At 43.2% G+C, this 19,198-nt stretch overlaps 1 pseudogene; it reads right to left on the reverse strand.

The window, feature by feature from the left end:
* LOC113831872 overlaps positions 1–17,132 on the reverse strand; it is a 36,619-nt pseudogene extending 19,487 nt beyond the window's left edge.
* Positions 17,133–19,198: the final 2,066 nt, after the last annotated feature.

Raw genomic sequence — 19,198 nt, forward strand, 5'->3', positions numbered from 1 at the left:
AGAAATGTGGCTTACCTGGCCTTTATTGAACATAGTGCAGTTGGGGGTGTCTAAAAGTTAGGACAACCTTTCCCTTTCCCTAAGAAAGCTCATTTGACTAGATTATGTCAGAAAGATCTACAGAAAGTGAAGCTAAGTAGCCAAGGCACCGAGTTTCCCCAAATGTGTTCCTTCATGCATTGTCTGCCTACTGCCTGGGGAGAAGCAAGGTGCTCTGAACACTGAGATGCCATGCTTGAAGAGGAAACAGACATTTGGCAGACCTTCCTGCCATGGTCTTAATTGAAACCATGGGAGTCACAAGTTGAAACTAGCAATGCAGAAGCATGGCCACAATGGGCCCCCATCCAGAGACTACCGGTCAGAGTTCTTGAGCTACAAATTAATGATCAGGGTGGCAGGAATGAGACTCCTTATGATTCACAACAGATCTCACAAATGTCTGATCTCCAGAGAAGATTCTAGAAGCTCTGCACACCCATAGGGAACTTTGCTACCTTGATGCAGGAAGCTCTGTTCAGTTGGGAAGCCTCTTTAATGATTTTTCCTCACTGTCCACCATTGACTGGGACCAAACTTCTTTCCTTGGCACTAGCTATCTGCTGCCCCAGGGACTGTGACTTTGGCTGCTAACCATACTGGTATTTATGATCTCATGTTGTAATAGAAATACACTACTTGGGAATAATGGGAGTGTTTCGCTACCATGGTGAGATCCTGGTTCCCAGTCCCATGTGTTACAGAAATACAACAGCATATATAATAATAGTAATTGGTATTTCATTGTGGAAGATTACTTACACCAAAACCCAGGTTAGTCTTGGCAGCCTTTTGAGACCCTACCAGAACCCCAAAAGAGGCCAAGGTCTTCTTCCCAGCTCTTCTATCACACCTGCTGTGTACCTGTGACCACAGGACTTACAGGTATGTGGGATTACTCCCTACAATTTCCTTTTAGTCCAAGAAATATTTAGACTTGAAACAAAACTAAATTTTATACAAAATGTCTTAACATATGTAAACGCATATATACATAGAAGATGGAATGCATGCACCAATAAAAGTAGAAAGACTTTACACAGTAAGGCAAATTGTGATATACAAATGATACATTAGAGCTACTCGAATGATGTAACTTAACAGTGTAAGTTGTCTATAGCTAATAATCACTAAGGTGAATCACAATAAGCTATGTTTAGCATGAGAGAGATTATTATATCTATCCCATCTAAACTCTAAACTCATGTGAAAGAGATATCCAAGTCTGAATACCTCCTTCCAAACCCAACCCTAAACAATAGAAAACTAACCCTAACCAGGTGTACATTATCCTTTAATGTCAACAGTAGGTAAAATGGACGTAGTATTCTCAATTACTTCCTGCTGAAATGGGTTGACGTTATGGGATCCTGTAGGAAGAAAATTTTAGAGTAGTGAAAGTCTAAGTGGACTAGCTCAACATTTGTACTCAGTCTGTGTTTGGCAGATTCTTGGTTGAAGTTCTTGATTGAAGTTCTCATTTTGATTGAAGTTCTTACCTGAAGCTAGCTGCTCTGGAGTTGTCTAGATTGATGTAGTCCCAAACTGGTTTTAGAGTGGTGATTGTCAGTTCAAAAGCATCGAGTTGGATCCAGTGGAAATGATGAAGTGGGGCCCCTTTTTTCTTTCTGGAGAGTCCAAAGATTACTATTAGGAAATTCTTTGCTGTGAGGGACTTAAACAGAAATTTCAACTTTTATATGTAATGCATACAGGGAAAGCGACAATAAGGAAGATAATGACTATGAGGGAGACTGGGCTTTTAGAGAAGGAACCATCTATAGACAAGTGACAGTCCCATTTTTTGTTCTGTCTTACATCAATTGGCCTCTTGATATAATACAGAAACTCTAACAAAATGCTTGAGTTTAGAGGAGGAGAGCCAAATCTGACTCTGAAGAAGCGTTGGTTTAGGTGAATTGGAACTAAAAGTTATTGGAAGTAAAGAGAAATAGATTCTTGTATAAAAAATAGTTTTAAAGTTTACCACATGGTAGATTCTCCTTCATTTGGTTCTCTTTTGGTAGCTACTGCTTTTATTTATTTATCTACATGCTCAGTGTGCTCGTGCTTTTTGAGACGGGTTTTACTGTGAAGGCAAGGACAAACACTCCCCTTTCCTTTGTGAGGCTTCTATACAATTTGTGGGATATAACTTGGTGGATGATTTGTCATTTTTCCTCTTCAAGAGGTTTCTCCTGTTTGACCTGAATCTTGATCAACTTTGGTATCCAAAGCCTTTCTTCTCTTGTGGAAACAAATGCAAAATCCCTTCCCCAATGTAACATATATCCTGGTTTGCATACTGAGGTCAATACATCTTTGGAGTACACTGGCAGATTCAGTTCAGAAGTATTTTTTTCTGTAATCCAGGGTCTTTCTGCATATGTTCTTTCTCATGAGAAAGTTTAGTGTCAATAAAGCATTATGTAACCTGTGTTTAGGGGGTCTTTGTTTCCCCTTCCTGTTTATGGAGAATTTCTTATAAAGTGTGGTTAGATCTCTCCACTACTGTTGTCCTGTGGGATTGTGTGGTATACCAGTTTTATTTGAAAAACTGTTCCAATTTCCTGAAGCACATACTGGAGTATTGTCAGTTTCTATTTGTACAAGTACACCCATAATGACCATTACCTCTAATAGGTATGTGATAACAGAATCTGCATTTTCAGAGCAAAGATCAGCGGCCCATTTGAAACCCTGAAAATGTGTCTATAGTATGATGTACTGTACAGCAAGCCGAAAAGGTGAAACCAAAAGTGAAACCCAGCCACCTGAAGCTCTCACTCTCAGGCACACTTTTAGCCAGCCCCTAAGCAGGCGTGGCTACAGGTTCCCCTACAATTCCCCTTTTAGTCTCAAAGAGGATTAAAACTTAACAGTGTAAAGTATTCAAAATTAACAATCATAAAGGTAAAATATAAGATACAACAATCTGCTTATGTCACAACAATCTGCTTATGTCACATCCTAACTGTCTATTTTAGCTAAACCCTAAAGTCATCTGAAAGAGGTGTCCAAGCCTGAACATCTCCTTACAATACCAACCATAAATAGGAAGCTATCCCTAACTAGGTATATACACTATCCTAAGTGACAGCAATGGGGGAAGGGCGTAGCATCCTCCAAGTTACTTCCTGCTGAAATGGGATAATGATAGCCTTGTGGGGTCCTGTAGGAAGGAAATGCTAGTATAGTGAAAGTCTTGAATATATTGTATCCAGTCCATGTTAGATAGGATTCTCTTGATAGAAGATCTCTCTTGAAATCCTCAACTTGATTGAAGTCAGTATCTGAAACTTTGGCCAGAGTGTCCCTTGAAATGGATCAAGTTGGATCCAGTGCAGTCGAAGAGGTGTGGCCCATTATCTTTCCAGGGTGTCCAGGGATTGCTGTCAGGCAGGTCTTCATTGGCTGTGTGGGACTCAAACATAAACAGTTAGCAGAGAAATACTTGCTTGTGTATGTACACATACTGGGAAAGGCAACTATGGGAGAATAATGATATTAGAGGGTGTACACCTTGAAAGAAAGAGCCAAGATAAGACAAAGATAGTCCCAAATTCTTCTTCTGTGTTACACCAATTGGCTTCTTGATACAATACAGAGACTCTAAAGTTTAATTAAACAATATGCTTGGATTTTAGAGGAGGAAAGCCAAATCCACCTCTAAATCCAGCATTGGTTTAATTGAATAGGGTATAGGAAATAAGGAGAAATAGAGTTCTCTGAGAGACAGCTGTAAGGTTACCATATGGCACGTTCCATTTGTTTGGTTATAGCTACCTTCTCAAGCTACCCATGCAGTGTCCTTTGCCTTCTGAAGATGAGTTTTCCAGTGAAGATAAAAGCAAAAACACTTCCCTTTCCTTTGGGAGGTTTCTATTTAGTTTGAGATATACCATAATAGAATACCAGTCATTTGTTGTCCTCGTTGAGAGGTTTTTCCTTTACAACTCAAATCTCGATCAACTTTGATGGTATCCAAAGTTTTTCTTCTGTGGAAACCAATGCAAACCCCTACCCCAATGTAACACATGTCCTGATTTCCATATAGAGGTTAGTAAATCTTTGAAGTACACCGGCTGATTCATTTCAGCATGTTTTTCTGTAGTCCAGTGTCTTTCTGCAGCTGTTTGTCCTTTTTCATTGGCATTAAGAAAGTTTAGTGTTAATAAAGCATTATGCAACCTATGTTTGGGGGGTTTAGTCTTCCAAGCTTGTTTGTTGAGCATCTCCTTTAGTGTTCTATTGGATCTCTGAACCACTGCTTGTCCTGTAGGATTGTGTGGTATACCGGTGAGATGCTTTATGTTATAATATTTGAAAAACTGTTCCATATTTGTGGAGACATATGCCGGAGCATTGTCAGTTTTTATATGTGCAGGTATACCCATAACTGCCATCACCTCTAGCAGGTGTGTAATAACAGAATCAGCTTTTTCAGAGTTGAGAGCAGTAGCCCATTGGAACCCTGAGAATGTGTCTATAGTATGATGCACATATTTCAAATTTCCAAACACTGCAAAGTGAAAGACCTCCATCTGCCAGATATCATTCCTCCCAATGCCTTTAGGATTACAACCTGCTGGCAGTGGAGTTGGTTTATAAAAAGAACAAGTAGGACAGTTTCTCACTATCTCCTTGGATAATTGCCAAGTGATGGAGCAGTCGATTTTCAAACCTTTGCTATTTACATGATGTTTCTTATGAAATTTTGAGGCTTCTAGCACACTTCCAATTAACAAACTATCAACCTCATCATTGCCTTGTGCCAGTGGGCCTGGCAGACCTGTGTGGGATCTGATATGTGTAATGTATAGAGGATTACTTCTGTTTCTGATTGTTTCTGTAGTATTAGAAACAGTGAGGTTAATTCTGTATTATCAGGAACAAATTCTGCAGTCTCAATGTGTAAGACCACTCTCTCTGCATATTGAGAATCAGTAACTACGTTAAGAGGTTCTGTAAAATCCATAAGCGCCATGAGAATTGCATATAATTCTGCCTTCTGTACAGATGTATAGTGACTTTGAACTACTTTACTTACCTCACCAGCTTTATAATCAGCCATACCTGATTTGTTGGCATCAGTGTACAAGGTAAGAACTCCAGAAATGGGAGTTTGTCTTACAATACATGGAAGAATCCAGACTGTCTTTTTTGTGAATTTAATTCTGTCAGTTTTGGTATAGTTTTACTAATCATTCCCAAAACGTCAGTAACAGCTATTTGCCAATATTCATTATCCTTCAATAAGGAGGAAATTTCTTCATTAGTTAAAGGTACTATATTTTCTGCTGGATCTTTTCCAGTCAGTTGAAGTCTTAATTAGCCCTTTAGAATCAAATCAGAAATCTTTTCTGTATATGTCTTTAAATATTTATTCTGTTTATGTGGCAGAAATATCCACTCCAATATGGTGTCTTCCCTCTGCATCAGAATCCCAGAAGCGTATTCTCTGGATGGCAAGATAACCAGAATACAGTCTAAATCAAGGTTTATGCGATCTACATCTGCATCCAATATTCTGTTTTCTACCCATTGTAACTCTTTATCTGCCTTAGCAGATAATATTCTAGGCTGTTCAGGTTCTTATCACATTTAAGGGCCATTTTTAAATGCTTTAAGTCATGTCCTTCTACCCCAATAATCATCTGTAATTGAGAAATTTCCCATAATTTCTGAAGAGAATTAAGAGTTTGATCATGATCCCTTCTAATTTGTACCTTTTGAGGTCTGATTCTTTGTAAGTCTATCTTGTAACCTAAATAATTAATAGAATCTCCTCTTTGTATGTTTTCTGGGGCAATCTGTAACCCCCAATGAGGCAGAACTTCCTTCACCATTTCAAACATACATTCCAAAGTTTCCTTGTTAGAATCTGATCATCCTTAGGCAGCATCTGGGTGGTATGGAAACTGCCTTCTAGATATTGGAGTCTAGATTCAAGGTCATGATTTGCTGACTTTGAGACCTCAGCAATTGACCGTATGGACCTATGTATTGTTAGCCCTGTACTGTAAATTATCTTCCAAACATTCAAATCTAGACTCAAATTTGTGATCTGCTACCTTGGATGCTTCAATAATTGATTGAATGGCCTTGTCCAATCCTTCAACCCTATCCTGGGTATTTTACAACTTTGCATCTAGTTTCTGGGTAACAGTGCCTATCTGAGTTTCTAGCTGGCTACAGATATTCTTTAGCTTGTCACAGTCTTCTGACAGCCTAGCCTCTAAGGCCTCAGACATGAAGGATCTCTCTGTGTTTATCTTATCATAAATATGCTGCATCTCATCTTGGGTAACAGACGGCTCTGTGTTTATCGTATTGGACACAGAGCCAAGCTTATCATCCAATTTCTGTTCCACTTGATGTACAATTGTGCCCTGACCTAATCTGTTCTCCAAAACCTCATTGCGTAAAGCTGTTATTTCCTGTAAGTCGGTGGTGAGGTTATCCTTGTCCCTGTTCCTAAGTCCCCTGGCTAGTAATGTTATTTGTACCAGTAAGTTAGCTGCCATTACTGCATATAGGCAGGTAATTGGCAGGTTAGCAACCTCCTCAAACATTGAATTCATGTAATAAGCAAAAATATTACCAATTTTAGCAAATGATAAATATTCCACCATGATTTTACCTATTTCTACTCCAGAAGCAGTAACTATCGTTGACCAGCAGGTGGCACATGTGTACAGTCAGTCCACACGGCTTTTGACAGGCATTGGTCAGGCAACACAGCAGCAGCAGCAGCGGTAGAGCTGAGATTACACAGGTGGCTGTGCTTTAGTTTAGCGGGAGTGTACAGCCTTGCAGCCTCAACCACTGAAAGAGATGGAGCTTTACAGCTGCTGCAGCCAGGGGAAGCCTCGGACCCTGCTGAAAGCAGACACCTACTCCAGAGACCTACTTGGTTCAAGGGCAGGAGGCCTGCAGGCACGAGAAGGCCGCAGTACGTGCCAGTCCCGTGCATGCAGCTAGAAACTGTGACCGTAACCGCAGGGAGGTCTGTGGAAGTCTCCTAGCTGGGTGGACGGTTCTGAGTGGCTCAGTGGCAGAAGGGACGTGAATGTGTGGTGCAGCAGGCCAGCTGAGAGCTGGGAGCACCTGTGGAGACAGGAAGCTCTTTCCCAGCCTAGTCTGCCATCCTGTTGGGAAAAGATCCCACTGCTGACAAGCAGATAATGTGGGAAATTACAAATACGGAGCCACATAAAAATATAAGGGAATTTAATAGGGAAAACCCTTACTTACAGAGTGACCTAGCCAGCTGGCGGGGCAGCAGTCTATACAGCAAGCCAAAGGTGAAAGCGAAAGCATGGGCCACCACATAAGCATCCCTCACTCTTAAACTTTCCCAACATCACCCTGACCACACCCTCTCACAGGCATGGTCAGGCACACCTGTAAGCAGCCCCTAAGTAGGCGTGGCTACAACATCCCCTACATAAGATCAATTTTGTTATATGTATTTCTCCTCTTTATGTATTGTTTATATAGCTCATTAAAAAAGTTAATGTATGCCAGTCATCAGTGATGCAGGCCTTTGCCTCCTGATACTGGGATTAGAGGCAGGCAGATCTCTGTGAATTCGAAGCCAGCCTAGTCGCCAGAGCAAGTGCTAGGACAGCTTCCAAAGCCTCACAGAGAAACCCTGTCTCTAAAAATCTTTAAAAAATTGTAATATAGATTTAAGTACAGATTATAGTTACCTATAATAGTATAAACTTTTATAGTTAGGTTATATATACTTGTGATTAGGAATTAAAAGCTTAGAACCTGTTGTAATGCACATACATTCAATCCTGACTCTAGTAAAGCAGAGGCTAGTTGAACTCTGAGTTTAAAGCATGCCCTATCTACAGAGTAAATTATAGGACAGCCTAGTATAGGCAGTGAACGCATCTATGGAAAACAGAAGGCTGGTTATGGGGTCATTTAAAATGATGGCCAAGTTCTAGCCTCAGCATTCAGCAGAAATTGGTGGCTTCAGATACTAGGTTTTGTCTTCAGTGGCCACTGCAAAGAAAAAAAGGCATTATGGATTCTCCCTCCCCAATGAAAGAAAGCCACTGAGACAAGGCATGCCATGGGTAACCATGAATGAAGGCATATAGAGGCCATTGCATGAATCTATATATGTGAACCTAGGATTGCCTACAATACCAAAATTAGTAGCAGATGCATGGCTCTGTTGGAGTAGGTGTGATCATGTTAGAAGAAGTGTGTCATTCTGGATGTGGCCTCTTAGGTCACATATGTGCTTAAGGCATGCTCAGTGTCTTACACTACTTCCAGTTGATGCAGGATCAAGACATAGCCCTTACTCACTCTCAGCTCCTTCTTCAGCACCTTGTCTGTCCTCATGCCACCATGTCTTGGCATGATGATACTAGGCTCACCTATCATTGTGTGTGTGTGTGTATTAGCATGTGTGTGTTTGTGTGTAGAGAAAGTGAGAGAGGGGAGAGGATAGATTGGATGAGGGGTGTTGCTTTTCACTAGAGAATGGAATACCTAGCAAGAACTGACACAGACCTCCATGTATATGTGGTGCATTATGTGGAGTGGCGATAATATGGTTCTGGGTGGGTTTTGAACCTAAACCTATTAATCCCTGATATCAAATTGTGTTCATTAATTAGTGAAATACAAAGAGGAGAACATGTGAGTGGGTAAATCAAATGGGTCTCTTATAAAACGCACTGTCCAATCTTTTCTTTGTATCTTTCATGAAGATCCAGGACTCCCTATGGTGTGGTCCAGAGACAAGAACTGTATCCTCTGGGTGTGGGAAATTTGCTTGCTCATGAGTTTGCAGTCCCGGAATGGCCTGTATCCAGATGTTGTGGGCCCAAACTGGCCCTGGTCATTAGTCATCTTGGGTCACTTGGATGGTGGGTCTGAGGAGAAATCCATGTTCAGAGACATAGTGGGTGTTCTATCCATGGATGAATCGCATAAGGATAGATGATCTCAAGGCTGTCCAGAGAATTCATGTTGACTGCAAGGTCCCCAGCAGCTCTGGGGATGACAATGGCCCTCAGGACACCCCCTTCTGGGATAATTTCATCTTATCTGGGCCTCAGACCCAGGCAGGAGTATTTGTTGAGCATGATATAGCTTCAGCATCTCTTGCCCCGTCCTTCCACACCATCCTCCTGAAAGTGATTCTTCCCGTCTTCTAAAACTTGGAAAGGCTGGTTCACTGGGTCTTCTTTTCGAGGGGAGAACTGGGGGAAGAGCACAAACAGGGCTTCTGATTAACCAGGGGTCTCCATGTGATCATGGCTGTCCTCACTGGTCAATTTGTATTTCAGAATATTGAAAGTGGCTGTTACATTATTTGATTTCCTTTGTGTTAGGGATGACAAAATATCTTCACAGGAACAGGCAATTGTTTTCATAGTGTCTATGATCCATAGTGTCTATTTCATAGTGTCTATACATGCTTCTTCCACATGGCCCAGCCAACTGCTTTCCATGACCTCACATTTTGTTATCCTATGCCTGGGGGACCAAGAGTAATTGTTGAATAATGGTATGACAGGGCATTGACAGGTGATAGGGAATGACTAACTTTGTGTGGGTGATGAGACTGTACAAAGCATGGGCTGTGGTTTCTTCATATGGAAAATATCCTGTGACCAGTACATATAGGGGAATTCCCATGCTTCACATATTGCCTGCCAGGGCATCATGGTGTTTTCCTGCCAAGATTTCTGGAACCATATAGAACAAGGTGCCACAGACCTGCTGCAACATCTGCCCCTCTGCTAGCTGAGTTGCCATTCCAAAGTCACAAAGCTTTGTTTCCTGCATTGTCAATAAGGATATTCTCCAATTTAATATCCCTATGTGCAATGCATCTTTGGAGATAGTGCACTGCTGACACTACCTGTTTGAATATTAGTCTAGCTTCTTCCTCCTTAACACAGTTTATGTCCCTGAGGAACATGTCTAGATCCTTTCCTGCAAAATACTCCATGACCACATAAGTCTTTTTCAGTGTGTCAATGACATGAAAAATCGAACTATGGTTCTGTGTTTTAAAGCCTGAAGGATATCTACTTCAGAGATGTTGTCAGCCACAGCATTGTGATTTTTCTCAAGCACCTTGACAGCAACCTCTGTATTTGTAGGAAGGTGGCATGCAAACTTCACTTCCCCAATTGAACCACAGCCTAGAGATTTTAAGATTCTAAAATCCTTTTCAAGGATGTCCTCTTCCAAGGGGCAGGCCATGATGTTTTCCTCAATTTCAACCAATTCATCTTGTTCCAGTTCCTGGGGAAAACTGTCAGAGCCCTGCTAGTATCAGCTCCAAGCCACAACAGCCCTGAGGTTCTGCCTGAGTGGGGGAGTGTGGGCTTGGAAACTCCTAGCAACCCAGCAGCGATAAAGACCACTTAAAGGCTTACAAAGGTGGGCATTAAGCCACATAGTTTTGGGCCCATGGCCCCTTATATCTCCCCCTTATTTTTTCCTTAACAAAGGAGGGAGGTGAGGACTAGGCCACAGGTAGCATTCTTAGGGGGTCTTTGTTCATGACCGTCTCTGTCTTAGGTTAGTTCGACCTTGCCACCTCACTGACTTTACCTGTCTTTGGGTGATAAAAACCCGCCATCCAGGGGTCCCATGTCTTATGTTAGTCCAGGAGGGAAGGAAGTTGCCAGTTGTCGAGGCAGCCATTTGTACCCGGGGCTACCAGTGTTGCATGCCTAGGGATGGCAAGTTTGGCTCTAAAGCCTGTGACTAGACCTTTAACAGTTTAGAAAAATTAAGCCTCTCTTGATGGCCCAAGGGGTCACTTAGCTCGCACTGCTCAACACGCTGTCCATTGTCTGGATCCCAGGTCTGGAGACGGTGATACTAAATGGAAACAAAATCTTTGGAAAGGGATGAATCTATTTGACTTTTTATAAAGCAAGTCATTTTTTTGGAAGGCCCATGGGCCAAAAGAAATCAGCAGCAATAATCCTATAAGAGGTCCAGGAGGGATGGTAGCAAAGTAGAAAGCCAGGGGGAGGTTGAAAACCAATTTTTATACCAGGACTCTTGTTGCTCTCTTTTTCTTTCTATCCTCCAGATTTTTCTTTATTTTTTCTATATTATCTTGTACTAACCCAGTTTTATCTTTGTAAAAACAGCACTCTTCTTTGAGAGCTGCACAGAGTCTGCCTTCTTTGAGGAAAATTAAATCCAGTCCTCTCCTGTTTTGCAGTACCACTTCTGACAGGGAGACCAGAGAGTCCTTTAGATTTTCGAGTCCTGTTTGTAGTTCTTTTATATCTTTATCTACTGCTTGGGACAGTTGAGTCAAATGTGCATATTGCTGTTTCGAAGTTATTAGGGAAGCTATTCCTGTCCCAGCTCCAGCTGCCCCTAAGCCGCCCAGCACAACAGCTAAGGTGATGGCTGAAATGGGCTCTCTCTTGTGACGGGGCCTTTCTTCCCAGCTAGGGAGCAGCTCCTCCGGGGCATGTACCATTAGGCAGGGCAAAAGTTGTACCAAAACACAATAATCTTTATTCTCTAGAAACTGAGAGGTGGAAATAAAGTGGTGAGTCCCTGAGAGAAAGCAAGGTAGATCGGTTGGGGAGCAGCCACATAAAAGAAAGTTTGAGTAATAATGTCTCATTACAAATGGATTGTAAGGGAGTTGGAAGCAGCATACGGGGTCCTAAAATACAAGTACCGAGACCTGAGATATGAGTGAGGGTGAGTCCCTGCTTACTGGGGGACCATCTCAATTGGTTGGTGTCATTAGTAAAAGTGAGATTGTTAAATTCTGCAATACCTTCATAAAAGGGTGGTATGGGAGAAAAGCATATCCAGCATTCCTGGTAATTGGAGTCATTAAGGGACTGGAGAGTCATGGCAGAGGCGTTAACTAAGGATAAGATAACCTGTGCCGAGGAGGGTGGGCGGGAAGGGGGGTAGCATAGCTTGGAAAACTGTTGAGCTGGATAATTTAGGGCTTGGGGCAGAGGTTATAGCAAATGAGGGGGGAGCTCGAGGTAACAACCCTGCACCATTTAGCTCAGGGTTAGGCCCAACAGCTACGGTAGGGATGGTGGGGTGTTTCCTATCCAACCTAATTTTTAATGTAAGTCCGATATCTCTGCCAGCAATGTATAGACGGAGACCCCATTTATAACCTCTGCCCTTCCAGTCGGTCCTTTTGCCTGGTTCAGTAAAGCTAATTTGCACATGATTACACCATTGATGGGCACAGCGACTATCAAAAAGTGAGGGGGAACAATAATTATGGGCACAGGAGGGGTATGACTCAGAAACTAGTTTTTAGGGGGGGTTCCAATCTCTTAACAGTAATATAGTCCCAATTGGATGAGGGTTTCCAATATGTATCTCCAGTGGTCTCACATGACCAAGAAGCACAAAAGAAATCCTGTTCAGAGCCTCATTTGGAGCCCAGTGATCTATCTCTATGTTGCCAGAGCAAACATATACGGGGGCCATAGTAAGATAAGTTCTAGAAAACTTATTAGCGCAATTAGGGGTTTTTACATAGCGGGGGCTATCAACAGGCCTAACTTGGGCATGTAAGTATCTGGGGTTCCCCATTCATCACCGGCTCCCATGGCCAAGGCACAAAGATCTACAATCAGGAGATCATATTTGGGTGTAATCCCTATATGGGAGGAGGAATTAGCTACGTCACCAGCTTGGTTGATTATCCAGGTGAAATTGAAGAGCTGATAGTTGGAGCTGTCGGTGGGCTGGATTATACAGCACAGGATCGTGAAATACCACAGCGCCATCCTTTTTCTTTTATATTCTCCCCTTTCTGAAATTAAACAGATGTGGTAGATTTCTCAGGGATATCCCTGGGTGAGTTAAGGTTTTATTAATTGATCAGGGAGCCATCTGGCATCTTGAGCCTGTGTGTCATAGATACAGGCATGTACTTTTCCCCAAATGAGGACTGGGTCAGGTCCCTGCCATTTTCCCAAGATGGGATCTTTCCAAAGAACTTGTGCATAACTGAAGGCAGTAGAGGGGTGCCAGAGGCGTTCTGCGGCTGAGCAGCCCTTTTCATCCAAAGATAGAAAATTTAAAACAGGGCATGGACTAAAAGAATCTTTGCATTGCCTCCATGAGGATATAGGGTTTCTTGTGTGGAAAGTTTGGTAATTGTATGTTTAAGTGTCTGATTGGCACGTTCGACAATGCCCTGTCCTTGAGGATTATAAGGAATGCCAGTTATGTGCTTTATCTGCATCTGGGAACAAAATTGTTTAAACCTATGGCTGGTGTAACCTGGTCCATTGTCAGTCTTAACAGCCTTGGATTGTCCTAACATTGAGAGGGCTGAAAACATATGGGCTATAACTTCCTCAGTGGCTTCTCAGGAGTGGGCAGAAGCATGCATAAACCCACTGAATGTATCTATGGTGACATGAACAAATTTTAGTCTGCCAAAAGAAGGAACATGGGTGACATCCATTTGCCAAAGTTCTCCGGGGACAAGACCTCGAGGATTAACCCCAAAATGAGGCTCTGGGAGGAAGGTTACACAGCCTTTACAGCTCTTTACAATTTGTCTAGCCTGTTCTCTAGTGATCTTATATTTAAGTCTTAGGGACTGAGCATTTAGGTGATGGACAGAATGAGCTTGTGGAGCTGCATGTATAGGGTCCTGGATAAAAGAGGCCATGGCTATTTTAGTGGCCTGGTCAGCCTTATCATTCCCTTCTGTTAATGGACCAGGCAATCCAGAGTGAGCTCAGATATGCCCCACAGAAAATGGACTTTGACGTTTCCTAATCTGGGCCTGAATTTCAGGAAAAAGCTGGAAGGTGGGAGTTGTTGGTGTGATAATAGGAACAGTCTCTAGAATTTGTAAGGCCCTAGCAACATAATGGCTATCAGTATAGAGATTGAAAGGCTGAGGGATTCTCTTAAAAGCCTCCAAGGCACCTGTTAGCTCTACAAGTTGGGCAGATCTAGAGGTGGTGTTGGTAGAATAGGCAAGCCCATTAATAATGAGGCCTGCTTGTCCATTGTTAGACCCATCTATAAAAACTGTAACAGCTCCCTTGAGAGGTTCAAAGCACGTATTTCTTAGAAAAAACAAAGGGAGTAACCTGAAGGAACTGGAGGAGCCGGTCATTGGGCAAATTAGTATCCAACTGGCATTGATAAGTAGTGGTTAATATGGCCCAGTCGTTCTCCTTGTTTTGTAACCAGGCAATCTGTTCTTTGGAATAGGGTATACCTGTAATCTCCGGTTCTCGACCAAAGAATCAGGTGGCTGACCGCAGGTCTTTAAAAACGAGTTGACAGACCAGGGACAGATAGCTGGGTAATATTTTGGGTTGAGAGGCTGAAAGGTGAATCCACATAAGGGGTTGCTTTTGTTGCCATAAAAGCCCCATGGGCGTAAACTCTGTAAGTACAATAAATCTGGTTGATATTACTGTGGCATCGGCTACTGAATCTAAAAGGCCTTGGAATTTCTTTCCATCTAACCATAATGTCATTAGAGGCCTTTTCTCTGTCAATTGTTGGACCCAATAAATATCGGATGAGCCAGGGCTCGAGGCTCCCCAGGAATCCTGCTGGTGAGGAAACTGTCCCATTAATGGTAATGGTAAAGCTTGAGCCAGCCGCTCTCCTGTTTTAACAGCGAGCAGGCCTTGAGTGGCAGTAGCCAAGATTTTTATCTCCCCAATATAATCGGCATCTACCACTGATTGAATAATGGAGAGGCCCTTTAATGAGCTAGAGGCTCTACCCAAGATGAGAAAAAACATGCCGGGGGGAGGGGCCCCAGAGACTCCGGTATCAATAATTATAGTTCCTTCCTCGGGTGTTATAATCTGGGAGGAGGTGGAACACAGGTCCAGTCCTGCACTCCCCGGAGTGGCTCTGCATAAGACTGGTTTGGAGTTCTCTCCTGCTGGCTCAGCTGTTGCTGTGAATTGAATGGGTGAGGGCCCCGGTGGGGGGCCCCTGGCCATTTCCCAAGACTGCAGTAGCAGGAGGAGGAGCTGCCAGGGGTTTCCCATAAAGTCAGTCCTGGATTTTCACTAATTAGCCCAATGTCTGCCCTTCTTACAACAGGGGCAGCGGCCAGGAGGGTTGTTATTTGCTGTCCTAGGGGCAGGGAAAGGGCCTCCTTGTTTAGTAGGACATTCTCTTGCAAAATGTCCATGCTGGCCACATGAGAAGCATGTCTTGTCACCAATTCTAGGGCGTCCCTTTTGTTCATTGAGTACCGCCCCTATAGCCAGGCCGATGGACTTAGACAGCTGATGGCCAAAGGCATCAACTTCATTGCAAATCCTAATCATGCCAGGTACAGTAATATCTCTCATCTTTCCTCTAAGAACAGCTTTGCAGACTGAATTAGTGTTCTCAAAGGCTAGTTGTTTAATCAGGGCTCCTTCTCCCTCCTCAGGTCCCAGGATTCGTTCAGCAGTCTCTTGTAGGTGGCCCAGGAACTAAGCATAGGGCTCCTGAGGACCTTGGATTATTTTTGTAAGGGGAGTGGTAAACGTGGAGGCCGAGGGGACGGCCCTCCATGCAGCTAATGCCGCTTGCGCTGTCTGAGAGAGAATGCCTGGTGAGAGGCCCTTTTCTTTCCCTTCACCTGAGTATTTGCCCTGTCCACTTATTTTTTGAGGTCCAGGAGGCGGCCTGCCTCCTAGGATATTTTCTATTTTGTCTGGCCAGGGCCTCAGCTCTATCTTGAAATTCTGCTTTCCAAGTTAAATATTGGCCCCTAGAAAGAACTGATTGGACTATTCAAGACCATTCAGCAGGGAGCAAATACCCATTCCCTGCTAAACCTTCCAGGATTGTCATTGTGAAGGGGGCCTGAAGCCCATAGTTTTTAACTGCAGAATGGAGGTCTTTAAGGTGTTTGAGCTTTATCTTTTTAAATACTTGATGGGGGGGGTCTCAACCTCTCCTTCATCCTCTTCCTCATTTGAGCTGACCCCCTCTTCTCCTGATTGATCGGAACTGTCATCCGGGTCTGGTTTGTTTCCTAATCCTCTCTTAGAAGCACCAGACAGAAGTGGTATCTGTATCCTTATCTCCTGTCTGAGCTCGGGTCATAACAGGAAAGGCCATTTTTCCGGGATGCTTTTTGGGTTTTTGGATGATAGGCCTCCCCCAGGGCCAATTGGAGGTCCTGGACTTGAGAGGTTAAGTCGGAGAGTTCCGATTGCAATTGAACCACCTGTTTTAGACCCTGTATCTGCGCCTGAAGGGCGGCTTTGGTTTTAGTAAGGCCAGTGACTGCACTTTGGAATCTGAGATGGGTCGGGTGGAACAAAAATTGGGGGTGGGAGATACGGTGGGGGCCGCTGCAAAAGGGGTGGCCTAGCCATATTTAGGCAAGCCAGATGACCGGATCTATCGGGGTCATAGCGATCCCCTTCATATCTGGCTGCCTCCTCCTCTAATTCAGCGGCCGATGAGGGGTCTAATGAGTCTCCTGGCTCATCATCAAAGTCCTCGAGGGAAGGATAAATATTGCGCATTGGCTGCTGAGGTTTTATTTTAAGCCCGGTTTCGGCCTCCTTTAAAGCTGAGGGAGGTTCTTCAGGCATATCCAAGACTACAGAGGGGCAAGGGGATCCTTGATCTGACTACTTTTTAGAGGGGACTTTTAAATTCTGAAGAAAATCGTTTACAGTTGCCAAAAGGCAAGTCTTCATCCTATCCTGAATGACATCCCTTAAGAGAGATCAGTAATTTAAAATGACCTTGGGGACCTTAGTTGGGTCCAAAATTATACATCTTTCCTAAATCTTTTCCAACCTTTTCCCATGTTTGTGGGGCAATTTCAGGCCCCGTTAAAATTAGCCAAGGACAGGCTTCATCAATGAAACAAAAGAATCTAACCAAATCTTTCTTTTTAACTCTTACTCCTTTCTCCCTGAGTGCTATTTTGAACTCTGTTATGAATTTTAACTCCTTACTAATGGAAGTACCCATGGCATTTGGATGGCAATGATTGATACCTTACCTCCACCTGAAGAGAGCATGAGTTTAGCTGTCCACAGGATCCTCTTTGTCCCGGGCTGTCTGTCCGCCGTCCGACAGCTGACCATACTTCGGGTCACTGTTCAGGCGCCAATTGACCCATCCCGAGGGTCCAGTTATTCAGGGTCCGAAGGGGGGCTGCCTGAAAGAGTCATGGGGGAGAGAAAGGAAGGAGACCATGCGGCACAAGAAATGACAAGAGTCCATCTATGCAGTGTCAAGGTCTCATTTACTGAAGCAAGGGGACAGGCTTAAATAGCCCTGCAATGAGGACGTTAGGCAAGCAGGGAGAATAGCAGGAAGGAATGTCAGGTATTTACTTGGGCTGGAACATTCTTGCAGTATTAGCTGGAACATCTTGTGGTATCCTCGAAACAGCAAGCAGGAAGGCCACACGGCCTTTTCTCAGAACAGCAGTTGTTAGCAGTCCCGCTTGGCCAAACCGTATCTAATTATGGGTTACAAGAGGCTCACAGGGTTGGGCTTTAAGCCGCAAACTTCAAGGTCATTAAAGGCTTACAAAGGTGGGCTTTAAGCCACATAGTTTTGGGCCCATGGCCCCTTACAGAAAATATGTGGCTGTATTTTGGGCACAAGCCTGATCCCCTATTTTCTCTTTTGTTGGGACTCTGTCTGACCTGGTGCCCTTCCTGATTATGTCCAAAGCAACCTCTAAAAGGCTCTGTGCATTTCTTCCTCCCTATGCCTTGCTTTCTCTGTAGGAATAATATTATCTTTTACTGAAGTTCTTGTAAGGCAGCCATCATCGCTAATCCCTGAGTGTAAGCTAGGTCCATATCTGAAAAAATTCTTAATGAACTCGCCTACGTCAGTCCTTTCTGTGAGGCCTTAGCTTGGTCTGGCATGCAGTACCAGCATTCTTATAAGCTAGCTGTTTCACAATCAAAGTTCCACCACCTGTGTCTCTAAATTTTTGCATAATGTCCACCAAGGCCTAGAATCTAATTCTAAACTAACTCCCTAGGTCCCTGCCAGCTCTCTCTAGCAAATAGCCTCCTCCTGATCAGCAGGCCTTGGTTACCCACTTTCAATTTCCTATGGGTAGGCTTCTACAGCAATATTCCCTATCAGCCTCTGGGTAAAATTGCTGTTGGTCCATACTGGACACAAGCCATTTTTAGTTCGTTGAGCTGTTTGAATGGTATTGGCACATTCATCTTGCTTACATTCCCCTGAGCCTCTCTCTCTCTCTAATCCAAGGAAACCTGTAAATTTCCCATCTCCTGTAAGAGCGATTTTGCTAAAGCTTTCAAGCCTCTTAGCTCTTGCTGAATTTTACCATTGGGTATTTGCCTTTCTGTATTCCCAGTTAAAATGAAGGAAGGAGGTGAAGACATCTCCAACTTAGTACTTATTAACTGTCTCTCCCTGCTCATCCCAATCATTTGTCCTGTATATTCTTTACCATCCAGCCGCCTATTAGTAGGCATGGAGTTTTCTGTTCTCCATTACATTCCTAGATCTCCTGAGGGCCTGAGTGTATGCGAGGCCACACCTATATCTTCCCAAGCCCCTGTGCAACTTGAAACACTGTGTCATGGTGGTGGCTTTTGCAAGAGGGAAGGATCCTTTTAAAACTCTTAAACTCTAAAATCTCCTATATTTGCTTTTGTTTTGTTTCAGCTCTACTAGCTATCAAACTATACCCAAGTAAACAAATATGCAATCATCTGAGTAACAATTACCTGCCTGATTTCTCTAACTATATACATTTTTACTTTTAAGGCTAACTTACTACTTTTTACCATCTGGCTAATGTTCCTGTTTCATATTTACAATTACCTGCATTTTTCTCTCTGGAGTTTAATGCATTACATTTTTACCATTTTATCATATGACTGACATTTCAGTCTCACATCTACTTTGTGCACCTTCTCTTACTTTAAGGGTTAAATAACCCGCTTTACCTATTTTTGTCAGCTGCTGGCTGATGTTTTCCTATTTTCCTATCATGGTGTCTGAAGGAACCGGCTTCCCTTTTGGCAGCCATAACAGCCGAACATGTGCTTGCCATATACCTGCCTTGGTCACTTAGAGGTCAGATGTCTGTCTTGTGACAAGGAACCAATCAGAAGTTAGCTGGTGGCGCTATGCTTTACGACCCTGGGTGTGC

Source organism: Cricetulus griseus, assembly GCF_003668045.3.
Source record: "Cricetulus griseus strain 17A/GY chromosome 1 unlocalized genomic scaffold, alternate assembly CriGri-PICRH-1.0 chr1_0, whole genome shotgun sequence".
Classification (NCBI taxonomy): Eukaryota; Metazoa; Chordata; class Mammalia; order Rodentia; family Cricetidae; genus Cricetulus; species Cricetulus griseus.